Here is a 9,850-nt window from a genome sequence, read left to right on the forward strand (position 1 = left end):
GTTTACCAATACATTTGACCATACAGTGTACATTGTACAGCTGTTTTTAATCAAATCAATTGTCTGATCAGTTCCTGTGTGTGTGGTTCAATTTAAACCAATCAGTGGAATTTTTAATGCAAAAAACATTTTCATATCATTTCATCTCACCACTTGTTCCTTTTAATTTATCTTCAGCTTCACATTCTCCTGAAGATGTGCTTTTTAACCAAAATAATTAAGATCCTGGCTAGATTGTGATGCAGAATGTGAACACTGCCAACTAAACACACCAAATACCTTTATTATACGTCCTTTTGTGATCCTTTTGTGAACATTTGTGATTAATCAAATATTAATTAATAATGTGAAGGACAGAGAGAGATTTCGATTTTTAAAAAGACCTTTATTACGAATGCTCAAGGCTTGTAACAGTGACTGATAAAAGGTTTAATTTAAGTCAATGCATCACGTAAATGAAAACATAAATAGATTAAAAAGATGTGTAAAAACAGTAAAAGTCAAATTTACATGACGTTTTTAAGACATGTTCTTAGCAAAATGCAGTTCATCATTTAAAACAGAGCAGATTGCATTTTTATTGCATCAGATTTTCTCAAACATCATCAAGTTGTCAATTTTCTTGAAAAGTTAAAGTCCACTAGCATCCTGGACTTCATCATTGCTGCCTCTTTGTTCTATTTTATATTTTCCGCTGATGTAGATGCCCATGTTTGCCTTAACCACAACAAAGATTAAGAGCTGACACTGCTTTCTTCTCTGAGTATATTTTACACCCAGGATAAAAGTTTGGACTGAGAAGGATTTGTTCTCAGGTGTTAATGTTTAGCAGTAAATTAAATAAAAATGGAGAAGAGGAACATGACTCACTGTACATCATTCTAAAGCTCTACGTCTCAAGCAGTGATTTCAGATCACTGTTTTTCAATGGAAAACATATAACTAAAGTATTTGCTGTATGTGTGTAAGCAGTACATACAAACAACATGCATACTAAAATGCAGTACTTACATTACTATTGTAATAATAAATACATCCACTGACGCGAATCTGGTTTATTAGGAAAGATGAGGCTCCACTGAACAACATGCCGTAAAGCATTTTTGCTCCAACAAAAGTGCTGTAATTTAGAACTGGTGTTTGTGTGTATATATTATGGAATAACTTTTGCATAAAAACGGCATCTTGCTAGTAAAAAAAACAAACATGGCTGGTAGAATATAGTGTTACAAAACAAATGAGACCATAAATGAGTCTCCTTTTACGTAGATGTACAAAATAATTTGAACATACTGTAAATAAAAATGTAGACAGATTCAAACATAATCCTCTAAAAGCCATAGAAAATGCCATCCATTACCTTAAACAAGACAAACTTCTTCAGGCTATATAAAAAATAAAATAAATAAAAATGCTATTCAGAGTCTAAACCAGGCCCCTTTTCCAATCGTCCCCTTGTCACACGAGCCGCTAACATTGGGTGTGCAGGTAGGGGTGTGGTGGCATGGTCATAGTGGAAGGTGAGGATGAGAAGAAAGAGAAGCGTTTAGAGGAGCTGAGAAAGAATTCAGAAATCACCTAACATGACAATTTTAAACGTGAGACGTCCCCAATATTGTGTGTTTAAGCTCGTTTGAGAATTGGCTGACATGATATAGATGAATGAGGTGTAATTAATGTTACAAGGGTTTGAATTGCTTCTACATGCACAGCATTTAAGGGAAGTCATGTTTGTCCTACGTAAGAGCTCAGCTTTGTAGAATGCTCAGGTTGTTGCAGGAAGCTTCAGGTTACCTGTCTGAAGTGACCTGTATTGCCTTTTAACCTGGTGTTTGGTCATTGAAAATATTTCACAGATTTGTCTCTACTTTGTGGCGTCCAGCTCTTATTGCTGGATTATTAAAGACTATTAACTGCTATAGCATCTGCATTTGACTGCATAAAGAGCCAATAGAGATTTGTGCTGCAAATCCCCATTCAGAACACTTCCAGACATTATTAGACCCTGGTTTACTGATAACAGTTGCTGTCAAACTAGATGAAATTCACATCACAGGTATGGTTCCACACAATGAGCTGAATTATTGGCCATTTGAAGCTCTAATGGAATTTAACAAAGAAGGTACAGTGGAACCCGGTTATCTCGCCCTCGGTTAACTCGACAACCCTATTAAGTCGACGTTTTTGAAGTGGAACCGCCAAATTCTTTTTATGTCGCCGAACCTTAATATCTCGAGCACAAGGGGGGAAAAATTTGCCATTTAACGTCGGTTATCTCGGTGCAGCCGCAGAAGAACTCGCGGAAGTGGCGGAAAAATCAAGGCTTACAGCTGCTACAGGTGTTTGTATTGTATACTGGTGAATCCCTGCTGTTAGTTAGTGCACATATGCCTTTTGTTGTTAAATGTTGTGCGATGAACGGGAGGCGAAAGTAGAAGCGAGGCGCTGAACAGCACACGGGAGAACGTGAGATGACCAGCAAAAGCATAGAATGAACACCGGCAGGATCGGCGGGCCGAAGGGGGCGTGGCAGGTGGATTCCTGACAGATAAACATGTACTGTATGTATTTTTATAGCATGCCTTCAAGCAAATAAATCACGGCAACGCTGTTGTGTAAAAAACCCTCCAAAAACACGTGCATGCACATTCTCATTTATTAACGCACATCATGTACATAAAGAAATTTCAAGCACGGTAATATACTGCCGCCATTTTGATTTTCGTTTATCTCGATCATCGGTTACCTTGATGCTTTTTTGCGACCCCCAAGGACATCGACATAACCGGGTTCCACTGTACTTCACAAGTCAGCCAGCAAATCCTAAGCAGAAAATTGAAGAGCATTAAAATTTTAGTGACGTTTGGAGCAGTGCTCGAGGAAGCAAAGCATGGCAGCCATGCTAAGCTAAAGGCTAACCCTAGCTGGCCAGCTCCCTTGCCCTTTCTTCTTTCAAACTTCTGCTCCCTGGACAATAAATTGGATTACATCTGACTTCAGAGAACCACATGGCGAAAGTTTAGAGACTGTTGCGTTTTTGTTTTTACAAAGACGTGGCTCATTGACAGAGTTCCAGATGCCGTCGTCCAGCTAGACTGGCTAACCACGTTTCGTGCTGACAAAAAAATGCATCTTTATATAAGTGGCTTAATTCTAGACTCTAGACAGAGACATTTCTACTGAAAATGACCAAGTCAGTGAAACAATATGGAAAGAAGAAAAAAATCAGAATGCAGAAAGAGATTGCATTTCTGAAAATTCAATTCAATTCATTTTTTATTTGTATAGCGCTTTTAACAATGAACAACGGTATGCTTAAATCATCTGTTGAAAGGTGTTTAGTGATTTGGAGGAAGCTAAGGCTGCCTGCCAATTCATGATAAAAAATATCACAACTCGGGGAAATCCCAGTAAAAGGTTGATGGATGCCACATCGTATAATCGAGTTCCAGCTGCTTTAGACTTGGAGAAGTACAGTGATGAGGGTTGGGAAGAGTGTCAATCACTTACCAATGGTCTCTACCCTGGTCAGGTTTAGTCCCAATGAGCTAGAAGTCGTAATTAAGAATATTGGCAAATTTGATCCTGAAAAACAAGATCCTTTAGATTTTCTGAAAAACCTGGATCGCTATGCCACATTTACAAATTTACAGATGGCGATGAATGTGTTTTGTTAACTAGGTGCTTTACTCTCTCGGGAGCTCTCTCTCAGAAGGTCAATGATAGAATTGCCAATAGGTTCGAGAGGAAACAGGCACTGCTTGAGGTCTTAGGTTTGATGTCAGTTAACTGAGATAAAATTTGTGATATGCACATGTGGAAAGGGGAGCACCCAGTTGCCTTTTCAGAGCGATTACTGGAGGCATTAAACTTTTAGTGGCAATCCAGACATTACTTCGAATGTCAGTTTCAAATCTGCCTTACTTAATAAAATGTGATTCGCTTACCCGTTCGGCTGTAGCAATGCATGTAACACAACTATCAGAATTTCATAACATTATTGCCAAAATTACAGTTTTACAACAGTAATTTTAAAACTAAAAAGGTCTCATCCTGTGTCAGTAATAGGTGTAAGAAAGGCCTATCAAAACAACAATCACAGAGTATCCTCGAAAAGAGAGGGTCGTGCTAGTGGAGATAGAGAGGAGAGACCACCTCCTTATAACCCAGATAATTTCCCTGTTTGTTATTCATGTGGCAAAGCAGGACATATTTCCAGAGAGTGCAAATTGTCTGACAGGAAGACAGGCTAAGGGAGCTACTTCAATCACTTACAGGCCACAATAAGCAGACTAAGCAAAGAGGATGAGGTACTGCGTTCTCAGAGAGAGAGGCAGACCTCTCACACCAAGTCTTTTTCTGAATAGGTATCTTAGGCCTCCCTAACACATGTAGGACCTTTGTCACAGTGGACAGTCATGGTTAGTAGATTCTGGTGCTTCATTAACCATTCTTCATTCAGAACAACTCCCCACACATCTGTAAGACGGTTTTGACGGAACAGTTTCACTGGCCTAACACAAACTGAAAGTATGTCTTTTCAAGTTGGTCACAAAGAATTTAAAAGCAAAGCCTGGCTCAGTAAAACTGGTGAAGGTCGTAGTATGTTAGGATCAGATAATATGACTACACTGGACTATGTTCTCGACTATGGCAACAATTGTATTTGGTGTAACCCTCGGAGTAAAGATAAAGTGGAGGAGATTTCTGATGTACATGCTGTACATGCAATAAAAAAAAGTCAGATGGCTATGATTTAGATGCATTATCATCAGTAGATGATTCTGAATTATCAGATCTGTTACATCACAACAGGTGTTTTTGCTAGATCAAAACATGATTGTGGTGGAGTTGATACCAGCATGATGGAGGTGAAGATTTAAGGACATGATCCGACCTCCCGCCAATCTGGCCTGTTCAAAAACCAGATGATTCTTGGAGATTATGCATAGACTATAGGACACTTAAAAAAATGCACTCAAACTTGCGTACCTGTATTGGCCTCCACCCCAGATGTATTAGCATCCCTTTTACCCGAGGCAAGTTATTATTCAGCTGTCGATGTGTAATGGTTTTTGGTCTATGCCATTACATCCAGAATGTCAATACGAATTTGCTTTTAAGTTTAAAAACACCCAGTATACCTGGAATGTACTTTCCCAAGGTTTTGTGAATTCTCCCACCCTGTTTCAGTGTTTAGCTAAAATACTGAAGAGGTTCTCTAAACCTGAATGTTGGATTCAGTATGTGGATGATTTGTTGTTGCAGACCACCAGCGAGGAACATCTTACTTTGTTGACAAATTACTGAAAGCAGCAGGTCTCAAGTTAAATCCAAAAAAAGCTCAGTCAGAAGTCACTTATCTGGACATTAAGATAAGTAAAGGTACACCTGACCCACACAAAGTAGAAATTATTCAGATACTACCAGTTTCTGTATCAGTGACAGATTTTAGATATTTTCTTTTGTAATAGTAGGATTCTGTAGAGATTTTATTGAAGGATTTGTTAAACCTCTGAATACCCTCCTTTCAGGAAAAAAGAAAAATAATGATTCTTTAGACTGGGGTACTGAGCATCAGACAGCCTTTGAAAGGTTGAAGGTATTAATTGCAACTTCAGAACATGGCCATTTATTTTGCAGACAGCTGCCACTGAGGGGACACTGCATACTCCACATACCCCTTTACAGCTTCTCCTAAATGGAACACAGAACACAGTGTGCAAACCGAACTCTGTGCAGTCCCGGACCCTCCTATATGAAGGTATCCCACACACATGTAAAGCCGAACACACTAGTCACCCTGAAAGTGTCTTTGAGGTAACAGTGATTGATGGAGCTGTAGATGTGTATGTTGATGGTCCTAGATACTGGCAAGAGGGCCAATATTATACAGGTTTCGCAATTTTTTTTCGCTAGATTTTTTGTATAAATATCAGTCTAATTTTTCAGCTCAAAAAGCAGAGCTCACAGCAGTGCTAAAGACATTAGAGGTCATCCCAGGTTTATATTTAAATATCTACTCAGATTCTGCCTTTGTAGTTAATTTTCTTACAGAATATTTGCAGATCTGGCAAAAAAGGCATTTTACTAGTGCAGATGGTCAACCTTTGGTTGACCATCTGCACTAAAGCCAATTCAGGCTTTGTGGTCGGCTGTACAGAATAGCACTCATAAGGTAGCATTGCTGAAAGTAAAAGCCACCAGAAAAAAAATCAACTAACAAGCATGGTGATGTGAATCTGTCTGTTAATGAACTAGCAAAAAAGGCCGCCATCGAAGGAAGGATGTTTTCGGATGTCACAGGACAAGAACCGCTTGTAACCATCAACATTTCAAAGCATTTAGATTTAAAGTGCTCAAAATAATGACCCTGTAAAAGCGGAAGCAATAAAATTGAAAAAAAAACAATAAGCAAAAATATTGTTGATGGTCCATTCGCTTAGCATGATGCACGGTTGATTGTACGTGACAACATATTATTGTACAAAGATGGAGACACTATAGTATGGGTGCCACCAACAAGATTGCGCCAAAAATTATATTTTGTATCATATTCACTATCGGGGGGGCAGATCCCTGGACAATCCTCCAGACTGATTATATTGGTCCATTACCAGCAGCAAAAAGTGGATACAGATATATTCAAGTGGTGGTTGACACATTTAGCAAATCTCACACTGCCTCTGCTACAGCAAGAGGGCTATGGGAACAAATCTATTGTAGATTTGGCCTTCCATTGAGTCTAGAAAGTAATAGAGGCACCCACTTCACAGGAAAAAAAAAAATCATGTTGATCTAGCAAAACTGCTTGGGATTAAACACGGCTGCATATAGCACATCACCCGCAATCATCAGGAGGCTTGGAGAGATTAAACAGAACACTGAAAACGACCTTGAAAAAAATAATGTTATTAGAGAATGGTCCCAACTGAGCTCAAAATCCTCTAAAACTTTTAATCTCAGTAAGGGGAATTATACTTAAAATCACAGGTTATAGTACCCATGAGTTAATAACAGGAATGAAAATGAGATTACCTGAACACCTCTTATTTGAAGTCCCTAAGCCAATGGTTGAGGGATGGACAACTGAAATGTTTTTTTAAAAACTTGTGTAAATTTTTACCAACCATGTATTTACCAGGCAGCTCATCAAATTGGACTCAGTCAAAAGTACAACAAGATGTATTATGATCAAGATGTACACAAACATAAATTTGAGCTTGGTGATGAAGTTATGGTAAAGAATGACCACCACGAGGGACCGTGCACCGCTAACTGGGTGGCCCATATGCACTGATTGACAAATGTGGAGATACAGTGTACAAAATGTCATAAATCTAAAAACAGACAAGTAAAGAAAATGGTCCCCACATGAAGTTGTATAAAACCTTAGGCCGATCTTTAGGTATTGGAATGACACTGATCAATAAACCTAAGGACACTTCCTGGGCTTGCTCTGCTGGGAATAGGTCTGACAGGTTCGGGTGTTTTATGAGAAAAATGCATGCTTTGCTTTTGACTGTTTCTGTTCCAGCTTTTCAGAAAGAACAAGTGTTTACAATGATCTTAAAAGTGGACAAATTGGGAATATAACAGAAAAAAATGTATTAAAGGAAAGAAAAGGAAACGCACCACCACAACCCTAGACCATTTCTGCGTTTTTGGTAATGATAACTTATTGCCCGATGAATAAGACCTTGTTTTGCATAATACCAAAATAAACCTGGTCCATAGGAACGTACTGTTTTCCATATGTAAATGTAATCAAACAGACAATGTCTTTAAATCCACAAGATCTACTAGGCTTTGTTGAAGATATCCCGGAGTTGTACTTTGAAGTACCAGAATTGAACAATAATGTATTTAATGCAAAGGAAAGATAACCACATTCTGAAAGCTCAACAAGGTCTAGCAGAAAATAACAATGTTTTGACTAAACGAATTCATGATGGAGATTTGTCTATTGCCTATTCTGGTGTAATTTGGTAAATATTATTTAAAATTGCTGTTTGTGTATGTATTTTTCTAATTAGTTCTCAGTGTATTATGATATATTGTATTAGTTCCATGACCTCAGATTGCAAACAATTCTATGATCACCATTGGCTGTGATTACTACTGAAGGACTTTGTCTGTGCATGTAATTCTCCATTTTATGATCATCAGGTATTATGTTCTGTTCCCTTTCAGGAACGAGACACTCCGCAAAAACGCTTTGGGAATGCCCCGCATTGTCCACGCTCCGAATTAAGTGTAAAATCTAGGCCAATAGACAAGTCGTGACTTCATCGACAGGCGAAGTTACCTAAACCAGAAAGCTACAAAATGGCTGAGCAATGGTAGCGACATTAGCTTCTGTTGTTTAGGTAAGCACTTTGTGTGTAAAACTTTCACGTGTGTCCCTCCTTACCCCCGTTTTAATATGGGGAGACATGGGCTGTGAGTTGTTTGTCTGGGAGTGGAGCATGATCAGTCGGCTCTTGAGAGAGATGATTATCCGTGCTGTAGCCATATGGCTATTTGCACTCTCTGCTCCCGGAGATCACTCTTCGAGGAGAGAGCTCTTCCTCGCGGCTCAGGTCCTGCTCTTGCTGAGGCGAAGCGGTGCCAAAGGTCATAGGGCTCGCTGGCCGACCTAGCAGAAGGCATGGAGATGGATGAGTCCTCTCCAGCCTCCCCTGCTGGGCCGTGCTCCCATTCCCTGAGGAAGCTATTCACTCCGGCGTTGTCTTCCCCGGTGTGTGTGATGCAGAGCTCCGGGTCTCTTGGATGCTAGCGAGCTCACAGGCTCCTCACAGCCAGTGTTGTTTGAGGAGCTCCTGGAGGTAGTGATGATAGTTTGGCCAGGTGAGAAGCGAAAGCAACTCACTCCCAGCAATCCGGATGAGCGTTTCCTGTGTCCCACAGCACACCCTCCTCACCGGGGGCTACTGTTTTTCACCGACCTGCAGACTGAAGTTTCCAGGTCTTGGGAGACCCCATATATGGCCCGTTTTTTTTCCACGCAAAATTCGCTGTACACGAACATAGTTGGGTTTAAGGAGTGTGGGTATGGGGAGGTGCCCAGGGTCGAAGAGATGCTAGCTGGCTATCTCTCCCCAGGTGTTGTGTCGCTAAAGGCTCCGGTATTTCCAACTAGGCCGTTGAAAGCCACTTCGGCTATTTGTTGGCTTACACGGCAGTAGTCCAGGCCATGGGCTGCCTCCACACTTTGTGTTGCAGGCATACCAGGCTGACCTGCTGCGAGAGTTGGACGAAAGATTCAGCTCTGGAGCTGACTATGGTAAGGAGTTACGTCGCATGGCTGACTTAACCCTTAGGGCCACCAAGGGCATGGGCCATGGGTAGGTTCATGCCAGCCTTAATGACCACAGAGAGGCATCTGTGGCTCACCTTGTCAGAGATTCCCGATATGGACAGGGCTTTTCTGCTGAGTGCTCCAATAGCTACTTCTGCCATCCTTTCTGCTCACAGGAGGTTCCTGAGGTTTGCTTTTGGCGGCAAAGCTTACCAACACTCCCTGGACCCCATGCAGTTTGCGTATCGTCCAAACCATTCCACGGACGATGCCATCTCCACAACCCTCCATCTGGCCCTCACCCACCTGGATAACAAGGACTCATATGTATGAATGCTGTTCATTGATTTCAGCTCAGCATTCAACACAATCATTCCTCAGCACCTGTTCGAGAAGTTGAACCTTCTGGGCCTGAACACCTCCCTCTGCAACTGGATCCTAGACTTCCTGACTGGGAGACCCCAGACAGTCCTGATTGGGAACAGCATCTCCAGCACCACCACACTGAGCACTGGGGCCCCTCAGGGCTGTGTGCTCAGCCCACTGCTG

Source organism: Silurus meridionalis, chromosome 22 (genome assembly GCF_014805685.1).
Source record: "Silurus meridionalis isolate SWU-2019-XX chromosome 22, ASM1480568v1, whole genome shotgun sequence".
In the NCBI taxonomy this organism is placed as follows: domain Eukaryota; kingdom Metazoa; phylum Chordata; class Actinopteri; order Siluriformes; family Siluridae; genus Silurus; species Silurus meridionalis.